The sequence below is a fragment of the Lactuca sativa genome, chromosome 5 (assembly GCF_002870075.4).
Source record: "Lactuca sativa cultivar Salinas chromosome 5, Lsat_Salinas_v11, whole genome shotgun sequence".
Taxonomy (NCBI): domain Eukaryota; kingdom Viridiplantae; phylum Streptophyta; class Magnoliopsida; order Asterales; family Asteraceae; genus Lactuca; species Lactuca sativa.
In genome coordinates, this window is record NC_056627.2 from 215,680,694 (window position 1) to 215,707,918 (window position 27,225).

Genomic DNA, 27,225 nt, shown 5'->3' on the forward strand with positions numbered 1-27,225 from the left:
ATAAAGCAAGATTTGAATGGATTTTAATCCCAATCCAAATCATTTTCTTATATGCATACAAGAGGCTTTTGGACACCCAAAGGAGGATCCCAAAACCGTCCTCCATTGGATGGTTCTAGAATTGCCTCTTTTGTTCAACTATTAAACAATTCTGAATCACCCCTTGCGCTTTTAATTAATTCCAATTATTCCTGAATTAATTTCTAGATTAATTATGATTAATAATTAATCAATTCTAATTGATTTCATATTAATTTATTAATCACACAAATTAACAAATCAATTATCTAATAATTGATCTCATATAAATTTATTAATCACATAATAAATTAACATACCAATTATCTATTTCCAATTAATATATAATCACAGAATATATTAACAAATCATTTCCTTATACCTTCCAATTACTTTATTAATCATATAGTAATCTAATAAATTATCCTCTCTCCACAAATGTCATTCTATCCAAGTTCAAGTTATGACGGCAACCCAAAAAGGACTTTGCTTCTAATTACAAGTATATACCAATTTACTTATTGGCTTCGACACCTTAATCCAAAAATAATATTGTATAATGTAATGTGACAAATGATATGTAAGACTATGGATACATCATAGCATTCCCATGTGAGATTTTGATAATCTAGAAAGATGATTCCAATAGGAATGAATTATGATTCCTTCGGGAATGAGATTATGAGTCCTACGGTAATGAAATTATGAATCATTTGGGAATGTAAATAGATGATTCCTACCAGAATAAGATTATGTGTTGTTAGAAAAGGTTGAGAATGGGATTCCATGAATGGAACAAAGTAAGAGAGTTCTTCTAAAGAACCTTGATATAAAAATTTGTAAGGGATAAAGTGTAGAGGATTCATAAGGGATCATTACAATTCGTGAATTGTGCATGAAAAGAGATGTTGCCAAAGGATCTGTGAGGGAACAAGGTATGGGGTGTAATGACCCATATTTTTTAACACTAATCTAAGGGAAATATCAAAGTTTTATCTAATAATGTGTGATTTTAAACAAATTAAAACACTTTACTTCCCAACATAAATCATGGGTTTACAATAAAAATCTATCTATTTACATGAACAACAAGGAATAGACTAACTAGCAACCTAATTCCTAGATCTTGTCCTTGTGCTCTTGTATTCTCCTTTGGTACCATGACTGCTGGTACCTGAACCCGCAAAAAAATAAAATATCTACTAAATTAGACAAACATGTCTTGTGACGTATTAGTCTAGTTTTTCTTATCTTTCTTCTTGTTTCTCTTTCTCATACTCTATCAACCAACGACTTCTATAATATCAGATGTTGTTATTTCTTTTTTCATCTATCTCCTCTATCTTTCTTTTCTAATATTTCTTTCTACTCTTTCTCGTCTCATCTACTCTGTTTTTCATACTCTTCTTAGACTCTACTCATAATTTATCCATACTCTATTTATGTTTCTAACTTTGTCTTTGTCTCTGCATCTATATCTTCTCTTTTCTAACTATTATCTATCTCTTACGTTATTCTCAGTTATATCTCTTATCTACTCTATCTTTTATGTACTCCTTCTGTTCTTTACTCTGTCTCTTCTCTAATGCCTCGTCATTTTTTCTCCTCTTGACCCAACGATCACATATCATTCCATAATCTACGGGAACAACATCCCACTAACATCATCGGGAATACTCATCATGTTGTAGTCCTCTCTCTCTCTCATGATCCCTTGTGGATCCTTAAAATTTATTCTTCCCTTGAATCCCTTATAGATTCATTACTCTTAATCCCTCACATGCTATCTCTAAGTTCTTAATAGAACTCTCTTATCTTGTTCCTCTCAAGGAACATTTCTCTGTCTTTTCATAACATAAACAATATGGATCCCCGTAGGAATCACCTATCTACATTCCCAAAAGGAATCATCATCTCTTTCCCTGTAGGGACATAATACCGTTCTTAAAGGAATTGTACTATTTTTCCCGGTAGGAACTAACTGGTTTTATAGAAAACAATATTGTACAATGCAGAAAAAATTAACAATTATTAGGGTACATGCATCCTATAAAAGATATATGTCATAACAGTTTAAAGGCAACATACTATGAACAACAAAACTAGAATAAACCCTAATGAAATCGAAATGATGGTTTAGGATTACGTACCTTTGATTTGTTCAAGTAAACAAATCACTTCAATCTCTTTGAAGTGCAGGTCTTGGAAAGCATAGCACCAAAAGAATGGTGCCTATATTGTCTCACACCCAAACTTAGAACTGGAAGACAAGAGGAAAGAGGAGGCGGGATAATTTCGGCCAACGTATCCTTCTTCAAAGAGTATAAACAAAATTTATAAGACTTGGGGTCCTATTTTTAGTTTAGGTAACTTAGGGACAAAGCAAGATTTTAATGATTAAATATAGATTTCATCACTATTCAAATCATTTTGTTATTTACTACCAGGAGGCTTCTAGAAACCCTAGAATCCCTCCTAATTTCGTTCACCACCTATATGGGTTCTAGAATCTTCATTCCTTGCTCACATGAATGATTACAATTCAACCCTAGGACCTTTAATTAATTCTAATTAACCTAAAATTAATTTTAGGTTAATTCTGATTAATAATTAATTAATTATAATTGATTTCATATTAATTTATTTAACATAATAAATTAACACATCAATTTTATATTTCCAATTAATATATTAATCACATAATATATTAACAAATTATTTCCTCATAATTGCAAATTAGTTTATCAATCATATAACAATCTAATAAATTATTCTCTCTACAGATGTCAATCTAACCATGTTCTAGTTATGAGGGCAACTTAAAAAGGATTTTGCTTCTAGCTATAAGAATATTCCAATTTAGTTACTGGCTTACACACCTTAATCCAACAGTCTCCCACTTGGATAAGTCTGTAGCTACAATTTCAAGTATAGACCTTTAACTAAACAATAAAGAGTGTTTTCCAAAGCCACTGTCGAACTCTTATTCAAATCAGACATTGGTCCTAAGATGAGTGATCAGCTATTCCTTCGTTCAACAAGATATCGTATGGACATGAGACATGGATTAGAATCAATCTTGTAGTCCAATACTATGTTTCTTGATTTTTGGATTTATGACAAATGAATTTAGACTACTAATTGTAAAATCAATTTAGTCTGGGCTAGGCCAAGCACTTCATATGTTGGAAACAAATCATGTGTTTGGGTAAACCAATGCACAGCTGATTCGTAAACTACAAACTATATATCTCCGCTTAAAAATAGTAGATATTATTGTCTCAGAATTACTCGTGATAAAATCCACGAACTAACCTTTAAGCGCGATTTTATCTAATATTTAAAATCTCTACTTTCAAAGTACTCATGAATATCGTAGCAATTCCAATTGCAATGTCTTAACCTCAATCGACAATCTACAATCAATTCACAACAGTCTTAATTCACTACTTACTTCCATAAGTATGAGCGACTATGGAATTTTGAATAATATTAAAACTACTCAAGGAAGTAAACATGCAAAGTGAAACTCAATGATAAATTAATTAACTATGGTTTCAAACTTACAGAATATAAATAATTCTTATTATTTAATCACCATAACAATTATAAATTTATTCATTGTATAATGTTTCAAGTAATCAACTAACCACTTGAATTAGATAACATCAATCATGCCTATGTTATGAGCATGCATACTATGCCTCTCGATGGTCCTTCCTTTGTGAACAGATCCATAGGACACTATTCCAATGACACACATTTCATAATTCCAAATTCTTATTATTTTCTAATATTTAGTAGAATTCCAACTTTACAGGATTTGTCTTTCTATCAAGTCAAATTTCTTAAGTCACTTAGCCTTCTCCATTACAGAATGTTCCACTAGAACTTGTTACTAGAAACTATTCCATGGTTATTAAGTATATATCAAATTCAATATATACTCATTGAACACTTCCCTTCTATTAAAGGTTCCAACTTACATGTAGATACTACAAGCATCTCCCATTATGGAAACATTTCCATATTTCCATATGACAATCAATTCTGACAAAGAATCATGTCAATCCAAAATGTGTCACTATGGTCCTTTCCAAATAATGTCATACTTACAACTGTCCACAAGCAACCAATCTTTGGTAAAACCTAATAATGTTCTTGACAGCTGTTTAACAACCCTAGTCACAAAAATTCTAATCCTTTTCACAGAATGCTCTAGGCATTCAAAAAATTAGAATAAGTGAACATTATAGCATATCTGATCGATCCTATATCCGAAGCATATAGGACACGGCTCATTATTACAAGGTTCCAAAATCCTTAATTCGTGTGCTAGTGATAACTAATAGGTTTATTATCGATTGACTCTTGAAACTCTCATGACCAATATGACTCCCACTAACTTCTTGAAATATGAGTTTTTCTCTCAAGGAACATTCCTTGACGAGCTAAAACAAATATTCAAAAGTTCGTCTGGATTCTCGACAAGAAAAACACTTCATAGAATATTACTTAGTTTATCTTTTGTTTCTCGATCAACACAAACATCACAACTCCAATTCTATATATGCTAGAGTAAGGGAACATTTTAGTTTATAAATTTCGAGGTGTTTTCATCCTTCTTAGTTTGAAATAAGAGGTTCAAGATACGATATATATAGTTACTAGAGCATGGCTCTAGAACTTGATTGGAACAAAGTATGACTCACATAATGATCAAACCAATTTTAATAAAGTTTGATTCCTCTTCGTAGTCATACATTTGCACTAATATGTTCTTGGATGATTAATTGTAATATAATTCCACAAATATTAAGATGACCATAAAGTGTGATACTAAAGCACTCTCTTTTCTTTTTAGATTGGCAAATCTCTTATCTTTATGCTTGATAGATTCTTATATTCCTTCTGTTACTCTTCGTATCCTTTCAAAAGTATAAGAATTATGCTTAATCTTATAAACATAAGCATATTTACTGAAACATCAATAAATCTTGACGAATAGCGTTATCGTCCCTTGTTGTGGATTTGAATAATCAATATTAACATGTACTAGATCCATTAGTCCTTCACTTGCCTCAAATAAGCATGTGAGCAATGAATTAAGTCATAATTTTTCCAATGAACAAGATTCTCATATATTATACAATTTGACTTATACAACACCAAGTATTTGTCCAGTTGATGATGAGATTTCTTTTCACTTAGTCAATTATGACAATACCACAAGAATGTTCGTGAAGAATCAATATCCACTATTAATATTGCTATTATTATAGACATAACTAAAAATTCTCATGAATGTCATTGTAAGGAAATAAGATAAGGGAACTAAGTATGCCAAAACTTTGATTTTATTGAAAAATTGGAAGTTGTCCTTACAATGCATAAAATAAAAAACTATATTTCTAAACATCTTCGAAAAGTAATAGCAATCTATTAAATTATTCTATCTCCTTGGTAGAAACTCCAAATTCTGACCAATGAACCATGTAACCAAATTCCATTTCCCACAAGTAATTTTAACTTACTTCTCTCAAGCTTCCTTCCTTCTTTTAGATCCTTCGATGCCATCAAAATGTTATCATCACATCATGTATTAAGATTCTAAGAATAGAAACTTATGGATTTATATAATGGATGTACCTAAAGTAGAGTCACACAAATTGATTTCCCAATCTTTAAGAAACTTCAGGTACTTTGGGCAGCTTCGCAACCAATGTCCCTTCAATTGGCAGTAGAAACAAATATACTCTTTGGGTTTAGCACATGGAATGATCCCATAATTGAACTTATTTTTTACCATACTATCAAACGGTTTGATCTTGGATGGCCCCTTTTCATAGGGAAGAGAAATCTTTTCTGAATCACCAATGTTACCATTGTCAACGCCCATGGAATTCTTGGAATTAAATCGTTAAAACAACTCTGCTTCAGATGTGTTCTTAAGCATTTCGGTCAAATCAATTAGGGTCACATCAAGATTCCTCATATGAAAGTTCTTAACGAACTGACCATATGACTCATGAAGAGAAAGAAGAACCAAATCGATGGCTTGCTCCTTTGGGAATATTACACCCATCATTTCCGTTTTTTCAATGCACGATTTCATTTTCAGAACATGCGCACATAGAGTTTTCCATTTTGATGTTTACATGTCAATGAGGCAGAAGTAGTCTCGTATCTTTCAACTTGAGGAATTCGTGACATTAGGAGAGTCATAGGAAGAGGAGGTGAAGAGTTGATGAAGCATGATGTCTAATTCCACCATTCCCTGAAGACAAGAAAGCTTTTTCACCTGTATCAGAATGTTGAAGATCATCTTCAAAAGAACAAGGAAAAACATTTCCAAAAGAACAAGGAAGACCATCATTATCTTGATCTGACATCTAAATTTTGGGAGAAGAAAGAATTCAAATTAGTTAATTTAAATCCTTAATTATTAACCAATAAATAAAATTAAGGCTATGATCCATATTTTCGATTCAATCTTTGAAGAGGGATGCAGTAATCAAATTCAAATCCATTTTAGGTAGTTAGATTTATCTCACCAATATTAATCACATGAAATTCCTAGACCTGTGAGATTCATTGAATCGTATCAATGGCATGTTTAATCTTGATTATGCTCTTACCAATTGTGACTTGGATCCCAAGGATCACGATTAAGATGTGAATAACCATGCAAACCTGCTCAAACACCCTCAAGCGATTTACAATCTCTTATTGATATGTTGGTTAACAACACACACTCCATCAACAATCATAAATACGAGTTGTTTCATCGTTTCACCTTTATAGTCCCAAATTAGTGTGTCGATTAACGACATACTCTCCACTAATGAATCATAAAGAAATGATGTGCGTTTTCATGGATTAGCATACAATTTCACATTTTCCTAAAGTTGTGTGAGTAGGAATTATAAAAGATTTAGTTACTTTGTGTTGTCATACTTTTACAGGTTTTGTCCTATCAAACCCATTCGGCTACGACCCTCCACCATACAAGGGAGTTGTGGGTGAGAGTGGACACTCATTTAACAGTTATTTTATAGGTCGTTATCATTATACCTCCCTTAGATTATGGCTTCGTGAATGAGGTCTACTAATGAGTTGACTGACTTGTCTTATACATATAATATATTAAACTTTAAATCATTTATAGTATACCATGTATTTTAAATCTTTTCAAAATACGAGGTTTAAATATTAATTATCTAAATAAATCATATAATCAATTAATCAATTTAAACTTATCATGGATTTATAATTATCTTTTAATCAATATTATAGTTAAACTGATTATGAAATCCATAAGGGATAATTCAATTTTAATTAATCAAATAATTAAACAATTATTATGTAAAGATATCTCCTAATATTTAGGGATTGTATTTAATCATCCAACGCATGAAAAATAGGATTCTAACTGATTTCTAAGCAGATAATTACCAAATAACAATCACATAAATCAAATTAGGCAAGTAATCCCGAAACTCTAGATTTATATTGAGTTCAAGTCGTGACAGATAATTGTCACATCATGAGATCAGTCTGATAGATTTTTTGTTCAATTCAACTAATGTGAAATCAATGTTTACAAAGCCTATGCTATGATACCACTGATGGGTTTATAGAAAACAAAGTTGTAAAATGCGGAAAACAGTTAACAATTAATAGGGTACATGCATCCTATAAAATATCTATGTCATAAAACTTTGAAGGCAACATATTATGAACAACAAAACTAGCATAAACCTTAATGAAATCAAAATCAGGGTTTAGGATTACACACCTTTGATTTGTTGTAGTAAACAAGTCACTTCAATCTCTTTGTAGTGTAGGTCCTGGAAAGCTTAGTACCAGAAGGATGGTGTCTCTAATCGCTCACACCCAAACCCTATAACTAAAAGACAGGAGGAGAGAGGAGAGAGGAAAATTTCAACCAAAGTATCTTTCATGGAAGAGTAAGAACGAAATTAATAGGTCGTGGGGTCCTATTATAGTTTAGATAACTTAGGGACAAAGCAAGATCTGAATGATTAAATAATATATTTAATCGTAATTTAAATCATTTCCTTATTTACCACCTGGAGGCATCTAGAAACCCTAGAATCCCTCCTAATTTCGTTCACCACATATATATGTTCTAAAATCTTCATTCCTTGCCTAGTTATAAACAATTACAATTCAACCCTTGGAGCTTTAGTTAATTCCAATTAATCTAAAATTAATTTCAGCTTAATTCTGATTAATAATTAATTAATTCTAAATGATTTGATATTATTTTATTAATCATAATAACTTAACAAATCAAATTTCTATTTCCAATTAATATAATAATCGCATAATATATTAACAAATTATTTCCTTACAATTTCCAATTAGTTTATCAATCATATAATAATCAAATAAATTATCATCTCTCTTCAAATGTCATTTTAACAATGTTCTAGTTATAAGGGTAACCTAAAAAGGACTTTGCTTATAGCTACAGTAATATACCAATTTAGTAACTAGCTTAGACATCTTAATCCAACAAGAACCTCTATCTCTTGTCCCTGAAGGAACCTCTATCTCCTGTCCCTGATGAAACCATACGCTTGTCCCCAAAGGAACCATATTTCTCTATATCTATATCTTTGTTATGTGACTCATCACATATCACTTGTACCGTTCACAATCTATCTCTTTACCTCAACAATAGATAATCTAATGTTTCTCTTCTAGTACTTAACTCATTATGTACTTAATTTATATCTATTTCTGATAAGATATTGGTATTCTACACAATACCAGTAATATCTTGACACACATACATACTCTTATGATAATACTGCATATAATCATCTTCTAAGTCTTTATTCCATCTCTTAGGTATTAACAAATACCCTTCTTATATGACCATATCTACTCTAGGTATACATTTATCCTCTGAAACATGTTTCTAAATGTATAACTCATTTAATCTCTTAAATATGCATACATTCTCAGCTACATGTTCTTATACATATATATTCTTCAATTATCTTCATCTCATTTCTTGGGGACATTCCCCTAGTGCCCCAAGATCACACTTACATTCATATATATATATATATATATATATATATATATATATATATATATATATATATATATATAAAGAGAGAGAGAGAGAGAGAGAGGATGAGAGTAATAAATTAGCTTATCAATTAGTGAAGACTAACTATCCCACTATCCTCTACTATGTCATTGATGCATTCTAGATCCATCTTCTTTTCTCTTTGTATTAATCATAAACATACAGAAGCATATTACTACCAGTCTTAGCCTATTAAGCGCTTTTGACTTTCTAAGTCAAAATAACGACCTAACGAATCAACTTTCTAACTTTTCGTTCTCTATCTCTTTATCCAATCCAATTAATAAATTAAGCACCCCATAATACCTAATTCATTATAATATAACATCTAATGCATCATATACACATGACATAACCAAGAACTTCTAATACTTCTCGCATGTGCTTGCCATGCTCCCGCTGGCTCTTTGAGTAAATCAGAATGTAATCTATGAACACTATCATAGATTTATTGAGGAATGGTTTACAAACCCTTTTCATCAAATCCATAAATGTTGTTGGAGCATTGGTTAGTACAAATGACTTTACCAAGAACTCATAGTGTACGTATCTTGTTCTGAATGCAGGCTTCTCAATATCTTGCTCTCTCACCTTCAGCTGATGATATCCCGACCTAACATCGATCTTTGAGAAATAGCTCGAACCTCGCTACTAATCAAACAGGTGATCAATCCTTGGCAATGGATACTTGTTCTTTACAGTTTCCTTGTTCAGCTCTCTATAGTCTATGCACATCCTCATGCTTCCATCCTTCTTCTTTACGAATAACACCGGAGCTCCCCAGGGTGATGAACTAGGTCTAATGAAATCATTGTCCAAAAACCCCTAAAGTTGCATCGTAAGCTCCTTCATCTCTGTTCGTGCTAACCAATATGGTGCTTTCTCTATTGGTGGGATCCTGGCAACAAGTATATTCGAAACTCCACTTTTCTATCAGGGGGCAATCCAGGAAGATCCTCGAGAAAGACTTCTGGATAGTCACACACCACTGGTATTCTTTGTATCTTCTTCTTCTCCTTCTTTGCGCCGATCACAAATGTCATGTATGATGTGCATCCTTTAGACAAACAATTTCTGGTTTTCATCAGGGAAATGATTCCAGGATTCACTCTATGTTTGTCCCCATACACCACAAGTGACTTTCTTCTAGGTGGGTTTACTCTCACCATCTTCTTATTGCATAGTCTCCTGACATCGTTTGTAATAAGCCAATACATTCCCAGTACGATGTCGAAACTATTCAACTCAACGGGTAATAAGTCCTCGTGGAATTTATTCCCATTCAAGTCAATGACGATGTTTTTAATGCAATTGCTAACAGTTATGAATTTTCCATTAGCAACTTCTACAACCAGAGCATTATCAAGCTTATCTATAGGCAATTCTAGTTTTCCACCAAATTTGTGAGATATAAAGGAGTAATTTGCTCCAAAGTCAAACAATACATTGGTAGGCAATCCATTTACAAGAAACGTACCTGCAGCGACATCTGCTTCATCCCTTTCTACTTCCAGGGTCATCTGGAATGCTCTTCCCTTTGGACTTGGTGGAACATTTTGCCTTGTTGCCTACTTTTTCTTCGGGAAGTCCCTAGAAATATGCCCTTATGTGTTACATACAAAACACACCTTCTTGTTGAATGTGCACTCATTAGCGTATTGCCCAGACTTTCCACACTTGAAACATGTCACCTACTCGCCACATTTTCCAAAATGTTTCTTCTTGGACTTATAACACCATCTTGACTCGCCTCCTACTCTTCCTCCAAACTTCTTCAAACCAGACTTCGAGAATTTTCTCTTCTTGTTAGACCTTGAAGATCCTTCAAACTTTCTCTTCTCGCCAACTTCAACCTTGTTGGTGGGTCTACTCTTGATTATCCCCTCAACAGACTTGGCAGCCCAGATGGTCGCCTCAAGAATAGGTTCCTAGCGTACTAGCACAATATACTCTCATGGTAGTCCTTTTGTATACTTATTTACTTTCGTTAGTTTGTCAGGGACGATGCGCAAAGGAAACTCCATCTTGTCTTTGAAGGCATTGGAGAAGACTTTTCTGGACTTCCAATGTTTCCATTATCCATGTCCATGAAAGTTTGGGAAGTAGATCTTCCAATCAAATTAGCTTTACCAGTGCCCTAAATCATTGTTGATTCAGCAGTAACAAGCAAATAGGTAAGAACATTAAGGGTCATGTCATAGTCTATTACATAGTAGTCCTTAAAGAACTCACTATGTGACTTAGGAAGTGACTGAAGAACCCAGTCAACAGCCAACTTCCTTGAGATTTTGACACCAAACTCTCCTAGCCTGTCAATATGTGACTTCATCTCTAAGATGTCAGTGCACAAACTTTCCAATAGGGCTTGAGTGACCTTGAATTATTTAAGTCTTTAAACTTGTGGGTTAGGGAAAATTATTGGAGGAGATAGAGAAAGCTTGTTCCAAGAGATTTGGGAAGATCATAATTATCTGAAACAGACATCTACAATGGAAGAAATTCAAATTAGTTGATTTAAGTCCTTAATATAACACCCAATATAAATATTAAGGCTAGGATCCAACATAATATTTTATAACTTGGAATATGGATGTTGTAATCCAAGCTATAAAATATTTGAAGGTATGCAAATGACGATTCACTAATTTCCACCATGAAAACCTAATAGGGTATTGGGTTTTAACTGGATTGAAACTCCAAGATCTTTTGAGATTCATTGAACTTTTCAATGGCATGTTTAAATCTCAGTTGTGCCCACTCAAATTTGTGACTGGGATGCCGAGGATCACAAACAAGGTGTGAATAACCATGCAAATCGACTTGGTACCCTTAATTTTTATCATCAAATCGATGTGTCAGTTACCCACACGCACTCCACCAATCTATGATAAACATTAAGTTACCCTTTGCCACTCTTACTAGTCCATGTTAGTGTGTCGGTTACCCACACACGCTCCACCAATGACTTGGTAAGGTACAAAGTGTAATTTCATGGGTTAGCACCAAATTCACATTTTCCTAAAGTAACTAAGATTGGGAATTTAATAAGTTTTAGTTACTTTATATTTATCATTATACTTTTAATGAAAGAAGAATTAATGTCCTGTCAAACCCGTTCGGCTAACGATCCTCCACCAGTCAAGGAAGCGGTGGGTGAGAGTGGACACTCATTAAACTGCCATTTTATAGGCGGTAACCTTACACCCCCATATAGACCAGCTTCGTGAATGAGGCCTACTAACGGTAAGACTAACTTTATTCTTATACATATATATAAAACTATTAACTATTAATATTATAATAGTATAAGGGCTGAATTTTAAATTTTAAAATTCTAAGAGTTTAACATGGAATTAAAGTACTCATGGGGGGAACCTTAAAAATTCCAAAACTTGAGGGCAAGTTTTGAAAAATTCAAAAAAAATACTTTGGTTACCATAAAATATGAGTTTAAAGTAGATTTAATGAAAAAACTCTTGAAGTTTCATAACTTGAGGACAAGTTATGGAAGACTTTAAAGCATTTAAAAATGAGACTCTTCAATTTCATAACTTATGGAAATCTTATGAGTTTTAAAAATCATAAATGAGACTTTTCATATAACTTGAGGACAAGTTACAAAAACACATTTTATGAACAACTTTTAGATCAATTTGGATCGAAAACAAATTATCGCATAATTTTTTTATTAATCTAAACTAACTCATAAGAACAAGATAATCCATATCATCAATCTTCAAGAAATTAGTATCAACATATAAACTAATACAAATCTTGAGATTATGACAATTATATTTGAAATTGGATTAGCATGATCATTACCACATCAAAAACAGGTTTATACGTTCGAAAATTGCTTAGGGTAATGATTCTAGTCCAATTCTAGCCTTGAAAGTCAAAAATCTGCACTCTGGAGCACCAACTCGTCGAGTGCAGGAACCAACTCAGCAAGTTGGTTGAGTTTACTCTTGGACTCGGCGAGTCCACTGCCCAAAAAACTAGAATTTTCGATATTCAAGCTATTGCGTCAGGTATAATTGAAAACCAAGCCTATGCTCTGATACCACTGATGGGTTTTGTATACTACAACATCCTATGGTGCACATACAACTCTAAATACCTTGGATCTATGTTTTCACTAGTTATACATGCAAATGGTTTCCAAGGCATTAAACCTATAACTAGCATGCGTTTGACATAAACCATATAAGATACTCGTTAGGGTAACATACCTTTTATGTAGCTTGAAGTCTTGAAGTATTTGGCCTTAAGAGCTTAGCCCCAATAGTGTGGAAGCCTCAAATGAAGTCACAACACATCATGGACAAAGGTAACTATTGAGAGAGAATTCCATGCGTCAAAACACCTCCATATTTCTCTAAGAAAATACACACACCTTTTTGGTCATGAAGCAACGTATTTATATGGTGGATTCCAAGGGTCGCGGGTTTAACCCAAAACCACGCCCATGGGATTTATGATCCACGATTCATGTGGCCCAACTCTTTATGTGTCCATACATAAACTTGTTCCAAGATGAATCATAAGCCCAACACATATAAATATAACTAATTACCATAATTAGTCCCCAAAGATTTAATTAGTCTTTTTTGGTCACTAAATTAATTCCAAGTTAATTCTTGACCAATACTAGTTAAAACATATAATATCATATTAATATATTAGAACTTATAATATATTAATAAATCATATATAACTTTCTCTTAAGAGTCTATCCTAACAAATTGTCCTGATGATATGCAACCTAAATGGACCATGCTACTCTCGGATCGAGTACAGACCAATAATATTTATGGGCTTAGACATCTAATTCAACAGTCTCCCACTTGGATAAGTCTAAAACTATTATTGCAAGTATGACTCCAAAACTCGACTAGCAATCGTAGCTCTTAAAAGTCATTGTCGAACTCTGACCTAGTCAGTAACATGTCCATTAGATAAGGGATCATATATTCCTCCATTCTAGATATCATATGGACTGGTACATGGATTATAATCATTCTCTCTATCCATTTTTTGTTTCCCAATTTCCGATTTATGAAGACAGACTAATTGAACAAATTCAAATCAGTCTAGGCCCGGCCGAGCACTTACGTTTGTCATCACTAAATCATCGAGGGGCCCACATATATCGCTTTTATCCTTCCAAGGGTAAAAGGAATGGATAAAATTCGACCCATATGCTTGTATTAACTACTTGTTGAATCATACACAAAGGCACGTTTTATAACATTAAGTTACTGATTTGTTTTCGTACAATGAATGTATAACCAACTCATCGTCAACAAATCATATCTCTTGGTTTAAATAATATAAGATATCATTGTCTCACGATCACACGTGATAAAATCCATGAAGTGATTCAAATGAGCGTGGGTTTAATTCAATACTTGAATCACATTCCAAGAGCACTCATGAATGTTGCAGCAACCTTTGCTATGTATAAACACTTTAGACATCTACAAGCCCAATTCATGACATACTTGATTCGCACCTACTTCTAACTTATGATTGACTGTGGAGAGTTTGAATAACCTAGTTATTCGGGAAGTAAAAAATGCAAAGTGAAACACAAGAATAATACTAATCCTATATGTCCCTAAGCACCTTTGAGAGTAAATAAAACACCTTTTATTTAAACACCATATTGATTACTCATTATTAATTGTATAATGTTTCAAATAATCAACTTAATACTTGAACTGAGACAATAGTCATGCCATGCTCCAAGAATGGACACTATGTTTTTCCAAACAATATTTATGTCATACTCTAAGTATGCACACTATGTTTTTCTATGATCCTTACTTTGTGAAATAGACCAATTGAACATGATTCCAATGATTCTCATTTCACAATCCCAAATCCTTACCGTAAATGTAAGAATACCAAATTCTTGCCATTTATTGTAATTTGCTAGATTTTAAACTTATATGCAATGATCCTCTTATAAAGACTATGCACAAAAGTCACAAAGACTCGGCAACAGACATTACAAGTATTTTAATGGAGAGAAATTCCATGGAAACGAAGTCTCAAATTCATAGCACATTCCTTTGAACATCCTTCTTGCATTAAGTTTTCTAATCTTACACAAATTTAGTGAATAATTTCCACCTATGGAAACATTTCCACATTCCCATTTTGACTATCACTTCTGAACAAAAGTTGCCTCCTTTCAGAATATGTCAATATGGTCCTTCCAAAATTAACACTATACTTCCAATTGTCCATGAGCAACCAATCTTTGGTAAACCTGAGATTGTCCTCGACAATTGCTTAATAATTTTAGTCATATCCACTTCTAGTACTTTTTCGCTCTTAATGCCTTCGACATTTGGAAAAATTTAGAACAGATGAATATTACAGCACATGTAATCGATCCTATATCCGAAGCATATGGGACACGATTCATAATGTCTCACATAAAGACATGATACTAGACCAGTCTTTTGCTATAATATTTCTATATCTATTTGCCATGTTCTCAAAATTGAGATTATGAAAAGGGATGTCGTAATCCTAATCGAATTTTAGAACGGAAATAATGTAATTATGACTAAATTTGATTAAAACTCACAATCTAAACTTTTAGAATTGGAATGAAGCATAATTTCCTCTCCCTTAATTATAGCAAACAACTTTTCAACCCCCGCAACTTTACGAATTGAAACCCTTTTGCTTTCTGTAATTAACATTGCTAAGTTGCAATACTAAAAAAAATTGATTATGCTCCCATTAGCTTAATAATTATCAGCATAACAATTATGCTCCCACTAGCTTTGACATGTATCCAGAAATCAGTTGGACTTCTAAATATCAATACTTTATTGACTTTCTTTCCAAAGTTCAGATTTCTGATACGAGATGCTTTGATATGACGTTATCAAAATCATACACCTTTCCTTAGATAGCTCACATATGTGTATAAAAAAAATTTAGAACTATGAAAAGGGATGCCATTATCATAGTCTCAATTTTTTAGACCATTGTCATTTCTCACAAGTCCATGTTAGTGTGCCGGTTAACCACACACGCTCCACTAACAACTTTGAGAATGCAAATATCACAATTGCTATCTACTTAAAATCTATTTAGCAAAAGCGTTTCCTCACCATCATTTTCATGAATCGGAGAGAAACCTTATGACACTTATATTTTATGGTGTATGCGTTTCTATCCATGTGAATTTGGCATAACCACAAGAAGAGGTTGGTGACAAATCCAAACTCATATGGATTGAACTTGTTCAATCTTAACTTCTTGCCACCTGGCAGCACAAAAGGCCTACCATTACTTCCAAGTAGTTATGCAAACAACTGAGAACTCATAGAACTCATATGCATAGTCAACTTTAACTGGAATGGGCACAGAAACAAGAATATGTCAACACGATGGGCTATAAACCTCAAGTCATGTGCTAGTGGTAAACAAAATGTTTTATTCTTGATTAGTTCTTGAAACTTTTCAAGATCCTTAAGACTCCCACTGACCTCTTGACATATAAGATGCTCTTGTCAAGAACCATTCCTTGACAAAGCAAATATTCAAGAGTTAGTGCGGATTCTCATCAAGACAAACACTTCACACAATTGGTCTTAGTTTGTCTTTGTTTTATCCAAAACATCACAACTTGCCAATATCAAATGTACAAGAATAAGAAAACATTTCACTCTACATTTTACAAGTTTTATAAACCTTCTTAAGACTATGTCACTCAAGTTACAATCTTGGTGTATGACTCTAAGACTTGTTTTGGAACGAAGTATGGTTCATCTTTTTTATTTTAACCATTTCAACAATCCACGATTCCTCTTCTTAGCCAAACAAATCCACTAAGATGTCCATAGAGAATCAATTGTGATATGGTTTCATAATCACTAAGATAATCATAAAACAAGATACTCAAGTAATCTCCCATCTTTTCAAATTGGAGAAACTTTTATCTTTCTGCCTAATTTGATTCTTCTTATTCGTTCTGCCTTACACTGAAACTTTTCCAATGTTTCAAAATTACACTTAAACTTGTAAGTATAACCATATTCACTAAACTTTAGTAAATCATGACGAATAGCCTTATCGAAATTTGTGGTGGTCCTGACCAGCGCACAACCAAGTGTACCCGATCCTATAGTCCTTCACTTGACTCACACGAACATGTGAACATGGAATTAGTCTTAATTTTCCAAAGATGAAAAATTCTCATTCATCATACAATACAAGTTGCATGATTCCAGGTTTCTATCCAACTGAAATTTGGGTGATGAGAATATTTCCTTATTTGGTAAATTATGACACTACCAAAAACGAAAGAATCAAATCCATTTTCCAATATTGCAATCAATGGAATCATATAAACAACAATTTTTCATAAATTCCATTGTAAGGAAATTTAAAATAAATAAAATCAAAACTTTTCTTTTATTTAAAACTTGCGGAAAAAACTTATCCTTACAATGCAAATGCATATGAAAAACATGTTGTTATCTATTCCTAAGAAATATATCATAACTCTTAAGTAACAGCTCAAAAATTCTGATCTTCAGATCATGCGATTGAAATCCATCTCTTCACGATCAGAATTAGCTTACTCTTCCTTTAAGCTTCCTTTATTCGATTCTACAAAACATCAAAATGTGACCTAGTCACATCATGTAATAAGAATCTCCAAATAGGAACTTATAGAGTCAGATAATGGACTTTACCTGAAGCATAGCCAAATTTGTTGACTTTTACCATCCTTATGGACTGTCAGGTAAATTGGTCAGCTTCACAACCAATGCCCCTTCCTTAGGCAATGGAATCTTTAGTAATGGTAAACGAAACCATCTCAAACTTAGCCTTTCTCTTTACCATTTGGTCAATTGGGTTGACTATGGCCAATCCCTTTCCATTGGGAAGAGAAGACTTTTCTGGACTTTCAATGTTCCATTGTCCATGTCCATGAAAGTTTGGGAAGTAGATCTTCCAATCAAATTTGCTTTACCAGTTCCCTAAATCATTGTTGATTCAGCAGCAACAAGCAAATAGGTAAGATCAATAAGGGTCATGTCATAGTCTGTTACATAGTAGTCCTTAGAGAACTCACTATGTGACTTAGGAAGTAATTGAAGAACCTAGTCAACAGCCAACTTCCTTGAGATTTGGACACCCAACTCTCCCAGCTTGTCAATATGTGACTTCATCTCCAAGATGTGAGTGCATATAGACTTTCCAATAGGACTTGAGTGACCTTGAATTGTTGAAGTCTTTAAACTTGTGGGTTAAGGAGAATTATTGGAGGAGATGGAGAAAGCTTGTTCCAAGAGATTAGGGAAGATCATAATTATTTGAACCAGACATCTACAATGGGAGAAATTCAAGTTAGTTGATTTAAGTCCTTAATATAACATCCAATATGAAATATTAAGGCTAGGACCCAATACAATATTTTATAACTTGGAATAGGGATGTCGTAATCCAAGCTATAAAATATTTGAAGGTAGGTGAATGACGATTCACCAATTTCCACCATGAAAATCTAATAGGGTATTAGGTGTTAACTGGATTGAAACTCCTAGATCTTTTGAGATTAATTAAACTTTTCAATGGAATGTTTAAATCTCGGTTGTGTCCTCTCAAGTTTGTGAATGGGATGCCGACGATCACAAACAAGGTGTGAATAACCATACAAATTGACTTGGTACCCTTAATTTTTATCAGCTAATCGATGTGCCAGTTACCCACACGCACTCCACCAATCTATGATAAACATTAAGTTACCCTTTTCCACTCTTACTAGTCCATGTTAGTGTGCCAGTTACTCATACACGCTCCACCAACAACTTGGTAAGGTACAAAGTGTGATTTCATGGGTTAACACCAAATTCACAATTTCCTAAAGTAACTAAGATTGGGAATTTAATAAGGTTTAGTTACTTTAGATTTATCATTATACTTTTAATGAAAGGAGAATTAATGTCTTGTCAAACCCGTTCGGTTAACGACCCTCCACCAGTCAAGGAAGCGGTGGGTGAGAGTGGACACTCATTAAACTGCCATTTTATAGGCAGTAACCTTATACCCCCTTTATAGACCGACTTCGTGAATGAGGGCTACTAACGGTAAGCCTGACTTTGTTCTTATATATATATATATATATATATATATATATATATATATATATATATATATATATATATATATAACTATTAACTATTATTATTATAATAGTATAAGGCCTGAATTTTAAATTTTCAAATTCTAAGAGTTTAACTTGGAACTAAAGTATTCATGGGGGGAAACCTTACAAATTCCAAATCTTGAGGGCAAGTTTTGAACAATTCAAAAAAACTTTTGGTTTCCATAACATATGAGTTTAAAGTACTTTTAATGAAAAAACTCTTGATGTTCCATAACTTGAGGACAAGTTATTGAAGACTTTAAAGCATTTAAAAATGAGACTCTTCATTTTCATAACTTATGGAAATCTTATGAGTTTTAAAAATCATAAATGAGACTTTTAATATAACTTGAGGACAAGTTACAAAAACACATTTTATGAACAACTTTTAGATCAATTTGGATCGAAAACAAATTATCACATAATTTTTTTGTTAATCTAAACTAACATATAAGAACAAGATAATTCATATCATCAATCTTCAAGAAATTAGCATGAACATATAAACTAATAAAAATCTTGAGATTATGACAATTATCTTTGAAATTAGATTAGCATGATTATTACCACATCAAAAACAGGTTTATAAGTTAAAAAAACAGCTTAGGGTAATGATTCTAGTCCAATTCCATCCTTAAAAGTCGAAAATCTGCCCTCTGGAACACCAACTCATCAAGTGTAGGAACCAACTCGGCGAGTTGGTTTAGTTTAATTACTCTTGGACTCAACGAGTCCCCCAGTGGACTCGGCGAGTCCACTACCTAGAAAACCAGAATTTTTGATTTTCAAGCTATTGCATCAGGTATAATTGAAAACCAAGCCTATGCTCTAATACCACTGATGGGTTTTGTATACTACAACATCCTATGGTGCACTTACAACCCTAAATACATTGGATTGATGTTTTCACTAATTATACATGCAAATGGTTTCCAAGACATTAAACCTATAACTAGCATTCATTTGACATAAACCATATAAGATACTCGTTAGGATAAGATACCTTTTATGTAGCTTGAAGCCTTGATGTATTTGGCCTTAAGAGCTTAGCCCCAATAGTGTAGAAGCCTCAAATGAAGTCACAACACATCATGGACAAAGGTGACTCTTGAGAGAGAATTCCATGAACCAAAACACCTCCATATTTCTCTAAGAAAAGATGCACACCTTTTTGGTCATGAAGCAACATATTTATATGGTGGATTCCAAAGGTCATGGGTTTATCCCAAAACCACACCCATGGGTTTTATGATCCATGATTCATGTAGCCCAACTCTTTATGTGTCCATACATCAACCTGGTCCAACATGAATCATAAGCCCAACACATATAAATATAACTAATTACCATAATTAGTCCCCATAGATTTAATTAGTCTCTTTTGATCACTAAATTAATTCCAAATTAATTCTTGACCAATACTAATTAACACAGATGATTTCATATTAATATATTAGAACTTATAATATATTAATAAATCATATATAACCTTCTCTCAAGAGTCTATCCTAACAAATTGTTCTGATGATATGCAACCCAAATGGACCATGCTACTCTCGGGTCGAGTACATACCAATAATAGTTATGGGCTTAGACATCTAATCCAACAGGTGTTCCACCAGCGAACAGCACCACCTCTGTAACACCGTAAATTTCAAAACAATTTTTCGCATTTTATAAAAACCTAATTCATTTAATATTCATAAAAACATCAATGTTTGAAACTCAATCCATGACATATAAAAATCCCAAGATCTCATAACATAAAAATCTCGTGTGTGTACTGATCAAGCCGGCGCCTTCCCACGGTCATCACTAGTACCTGAAACAAATAACACCAAACACTGTAAGCACAAATCTTAGTGAGTTCCCCAAAATACCACACATAGCACATATTAGCCACTCGAGGCTATAACTCTATGGGTCCGTAGACCCTGCTCTGTGAACCCTCTGGTTCTAACTCTGTGAACCTTCCGGTTCCAACTCTATAAGCATGCACAACATAAATCACATAGAAATAATGCAGTACAACACATAACATATATATAGCATACAAAGACTCTATCTCATAACTCTGATTACCTACTCAAGGTAAAGTATAGTGAGAAGACTCACCTCGCGTATCTCGTTAACTCGTAAATCTCTGAAACCACTAGCGCTCGATCTCCCGAGCTATAGTCCTCCTATAACACAATAGATCTCTAATTAACACTTTCACAACTAACCCTATCAAGTCAACACTGGTCAACTCTGGTCAATGGTCAACGGTCAACTTTGACCGGACTCGGCGAGTGCACTAGAGCGACTCGGCGAGTCTATACGTGTTCACCGACTCCCTCGGATCATCTCTTGACACGTCGAATACTTCCCTAACTCGACGAGTTCCACCTGGCATTAATCGCGGGGCCACCACGACTCAACTCGCCGAGTCTCAAGAACATCTCGACGAGTTCCGGCTTGACTCAGCCCCCCCCCCCCATTGACTCTCCCTGACTTACAGGGTCATCCCCCAATCCGGCGAGTGTACTCGCTGAACAATTTATGTGAAACCCAAACCCTACTCGCCGAGTCTCAAGAACAACTCGGCGACTTCATGCCATGCACAAACTCTATTGACCTCCTGAGGTCAAATCTGTTTCCCCAAACCATAGATCTGGTCTTCCCAAGCATGAAAGTCACGTAAAGTTCGAAACTTGATGCTTGTATAACCACAACAAGGCATCAAAAGGGGATTTGGTCCCAAAAATGACAACCTAAGTCCAATAACTCCATACTAACCCAAAAAGCTCCAAGGGTTAAGGTCTCTGGACCTCTTTGAGTCTAGATCCAAGGCACAAACTCGAAGAGGGACCATTTGCTTCACATAATCACTCTCCAAAGGGGTTAGAAAACCCTAACTCTAAAGATCAACCCTAAAACTGAAGGAGGTTCAAACTATTACCTCAAAATGAAGCCTCTGGACTCTGGATCTGCTTGAATCTCACCTCCTCCTTGCTCTTGTCACCCTCTTCTTGCTAAACAAAGGATACAAAGATCCAAAAGTGACTTCTTCTCTCTCAAAGCGATTTAGCTCTCTTAGGGTTCTCTCAAGGGACTGGTAGCCGCAATGGGAGGCTATAAGTGCCCTTAAATAGGCTCCAAACCCAGGGAATTAGGGTTTCATTAAACAGCGTGGACTCGCCGAGTCCACTTTTGGACTCGCCGAGTCCAGACGCGAACCCGCACCCATAACCGCGATCATACTCGGCGAGTTTGGGCTCCAACTCGCCGAGTCTCCTCACAAATCACCAAAAATACAATAATAAATATTACCTGCGAATTCGGGATGTTACAATTCTCCCCCACTAGAACTAGACTTCGCCCTCGAAGTCTCGCTCCGCAAATAACTCCGGATGCTGCTCACGCATCTCACGCTCCGGCTCCCAAGTCATCTTGGACCCCTTCCGATGTTGCCACTGAACCAAAACCAAGGGTACCTCCTTGTTCCTCAAAACCTTGATTTTCCGATCTCTTATTGCCACCGGTCTCTCAGCATAATTCAGGCCCGCATCCACCTGAATATCCTCTAATGGAACCACTGTCGACTCATCGGCTATACACTTCTGCAATTGCGACACGTGGAAAGTGTCGTGAATCTGACCCAACTCTACTGGCAACTCCAAGCGATAGGATACCCTACCTACCCTCGCGACCACCCGGAATGGACCACTATATCGGGGCCCCAACTTGCCCCTCTTCCTGAATCGAAACACTCCTTTCCAAGGAGAGACCTTCAGGGGCACAAAGTCGCCGACCTGAAACTCATGCTCGGCTCGGTGTCTGTCCGCATAACTCTTCTGATGACTCTGAGCGGTCAACAACCTCTGTCTGACCTGCTGGATTTGTTTTGTCGTCTGAAGCACGATCTCTGTACTGCCCATAACACGTTGTCCAACCTCTCTCCAGCAAATGGGGGTCCGACACCTCCTCCCATACAACTGCTCAAAGGGTGGCATACCAATGCTCGAATGATGGTTGTTGTTGTAGGAAAACTCTGCCAAGGGCAAATACGTATCCCAACTCCCCCCGAAATCCAACACACATTCCCGGAGCATGTCCTCGAGCGTCTGGATCGTCCGCTCACTCTGCCCGTCTGTCTGGGGGTGATATGCGGTACTAAAATGCAGCCTAGTACCCAACTCCTCGTGGAACTTCTTCCAGAATCTGGAAGTGAAATGTATATCCCGGTCTAAGACAATCGAGATCGGCACCCCATGCCGAGATACCACTTCCCTCACGTACATCTCTGCTAACTTCTCTGCGGATGAGCTCTCACTGATAGCAAGGAAGTGGGCGCTCTTTCTCAACCTGTGCACAATCACCCAAATTGCATCGACTCCCCTAGCAGTCCTTGGCAATTTGGTGATAAAATCCATGGTAATCTGCTACCACTTCCATTCGGGAACCTCCAACGGCTGCAACTTACCATGCGGTCTCTGGTGCTCGGCCTTAACCCTACGGCAGGTTAAGCACCTCTCAACCAACCACGCAATGTCCCTCTTCATACAGGGCCACCAATATTCTCTCCTCAGGTCCAAATACATCTTAGTGTCCCCAGGATAGATCGAGAATTTCGACCGATGAGCCTCTTCCATCAAAATGGTATGCGTCCCTCCCATAAATGGTACCCATATGTGCCCTTGAAATGTCATAAGCCCCCGACCATCAGTAACATACTCCGATACCAACCCAACAACTCGCTCTCTCTTCTGGTTTTCCGATCTCACGGCCTCAGCCTATGCTCCACGAATGGTGTCCAACACCGGAGCCATCACGGTCAATCGCAAACATACGTCTCGCAATGGGGCGCTCTCCGCCCTGCGACTCAGGGCGTCGGCTACCACATTAGCCTTGCCCGAATGGTACAGGATCTCACAATCATAATCCTTGACCACATCCAACCATCTCCTCTGCCGCATATTTAGGTTGGGCTGATCCATCAAATACTTCAGGCTCTTATGGTTCGTGTATATCGTACACCGAACCCCATACAGATAGTGACGCCAAATTTTGAGGGCGAACACCACTGCCCCCAACTCTAGATCATGGGTGGGATACCTCGTCTCATGAGGCTTCAGCTGCCTCGATGCGTATGCTATCACATGCCCTCTCTGCATCAGCACCGCTCCCAACCCCAAGATCAACGCAACACAGTATACCACAAAGTCCTCCATCCCCTCCGGGAGGGCTAGCATCGGGGCTTCGCATAACCTTTTGTTGGGTTTTGAGCATTCTAACACTCCTAAGTGTACATGCAACCCTAAATACCTTGGATCTATGTTTTCTCTATTATACATGCAAATAAGAATATCCAAGGTATCATCCTAATCTATCATACAAAACATGAATATAACAAGATAGAATACATACCTCTTTGATGTAGAAAGTCTTCATGAAGCTTGAGTGCCTAGCCCCAATAGTGTGGAAGCCTCAAATGGAATCACAGTTATCAAAACACTTAGAATAACTTGAGAGAGTTCTACACTTCATGAAATCGGCTAGCCCTCTCTAGAATAATCCTAGTGGCCGATTTTTGTCAAGAATAAGATCATTATATAGTGTTACAATTAGGGTAAATCCTTAATTGTCATGACTTTCCATTTCCTTGGATCCATGGGTTCAAATACACCATGGAGCACCCATGGACCATCCTATGGGTTTTAGCCCAACTTGATTATCCATGGAGCATTAGCCCACTATATAAGTATGGATGATTTACACAATCAACCCATATATTTAATTAGTCTTCTTTTGATCACTTAATTAATCCTAGATTAATTCTTGATCAATACTAATTAAACAATCTTATTATTCTTATTATTAATATACTAGAACTTATAATATATTAATAACCATAAGTGTCTTATTTCTCTCATTATAGTCTATCTAAGTGCATGAAGGTTTGCAACCCAAATGGACCATGCCGGGTCGGGTCAAGTCTTACCAATTATAGTTATGGACTTAGACATTAATCCAACAGTCTCCCACTTGGATAAGTCTAAAACTATTATTGCGTATGACTTCAGGAACCAACCGACAATCGTAGCTCTCAAAAGCTTCTGTCGAACTCTGACCTTGTAGATGAACTCTGATCTTGTCAATGACTTGTCCATTAGATAAGGGATCATATAATCCTCTGTTCTCATGATATCAGCCGGACAAATACATGGAACAACGTCGTACTTATTGTCCAGCAGTTTGTTTCCCGATTTTCGATTTGTTTGACAAAGAACTTAATCGAACACATCAATTCAGTTCTGACCGGCCGGTACATAGGTCACAACAAAATCATCGAGGGGCCCAGATATCGCTTCTATTTCTAGAAGGAACAGATAAACTTCGACTCATATGCTTGTTCTACTACTTGTTGAATTGTACACAAAGGCACGTTTTATAACATCAAGTTACTGATGCGTTTACGTGCAATCAATGCACAACCAACTCATAGGTAACAACTCATATCTCTAGGTTTGAAGATTTATATGATATTATCGTCTCACGATCACTCGAGATAAATTCCATGAAGTGATACAAGTGAGCGTGGGTTTATTCCAATACTCATAACTTATGAGTACTCATGAATGTTGTAGCAACCATTGCCATGACTAAACTCATTTAGCCATCTACAAACCCGATTCATGACAGTCTTGATTCATACCTACTTCCAACATATGAACGACTGTGGAGTGTTTAAATAACTTAGTCATCCGGAAAGAATAACCTAGCTATTTTGGAAGTCAAAACATGCAAAGTGAAATACAATAATAATCGAATCTAATATGGTCTCAGAACTCTTTTGAATATAAATAAAACCACTTTTTATTTATCACCATATTGATTACACATTATTCAATGTTTCAAATAATCAACTTAAGACTTGAATAAAAACAACAGTCGTCCCATGCTCCTAGCATGTACACTTTGTTTTTCTAAACAATAGTTATGCCATACCCCAAGTATGCACACTATGTTTGTCTATGATCCTTACATTGTGATGTAGATCAATTGAACATGATTCCAATGATACTTATTTCACAATCCCAAATCCTTATTGTAAATGCAAGAATTCCAAATTTATGTCATTTACTGAAATCTGTTAGATTCTAAACTTATATGCATTGATCCTCTTGTAATGATTATGCACAAAGTCAGAAAGACTTGACAACAACCATTACAGAGCATTCCAAAGGAGATCAGCTCCTTGGGAACATCCTTTTTGCATTAAGTTTCCTAATCTTACATAGATTGAATCACTTCCACCTATGGAGACATTTCCATAGTCCTATTTGACTATCACTTCCGAACAAGAGTTACCTCTTTTCAGAAAATGTCGATATGGTCCTACCAAAATTAACACTAGACTTCCAAATGTCCCTGAGCAACCAATCTTTGGCGAACCTCAGATTGTCCTCGACAATTGCTTAATCACTTTAGTCATATCCAGTTCTAGACTTTTCCCTTCTAAATGCCTTAAGCATTTGGAAAATTTAGAAAGGATGAATATTATAGCACATGAAATCGATCCTATATCCGAAGTATATGGGATACTATTCATGATGTTTGACATAAAGACATGACACTAGACCAGTCTTTTGCTACAATATTTTTTATTTTCCATGTTTTCAAAATTTAACTATGAAGAGGGATGCCGTAATCATAATCAAATTTTGAAAATGCAATATATATAGAATTTCTTCAAGTTGAACCATTCCAACACAAAATTCACATATATTCTTGACTAAAGATGATTAAAATCTCAATCTAAGCTTTAGAATTGACATGAAGTATAAAATCTCAATCTAAGCTTTAGAATTGACATGAAGTATAATTTCCTCTCCCTTAATTATAGCAAAACAAC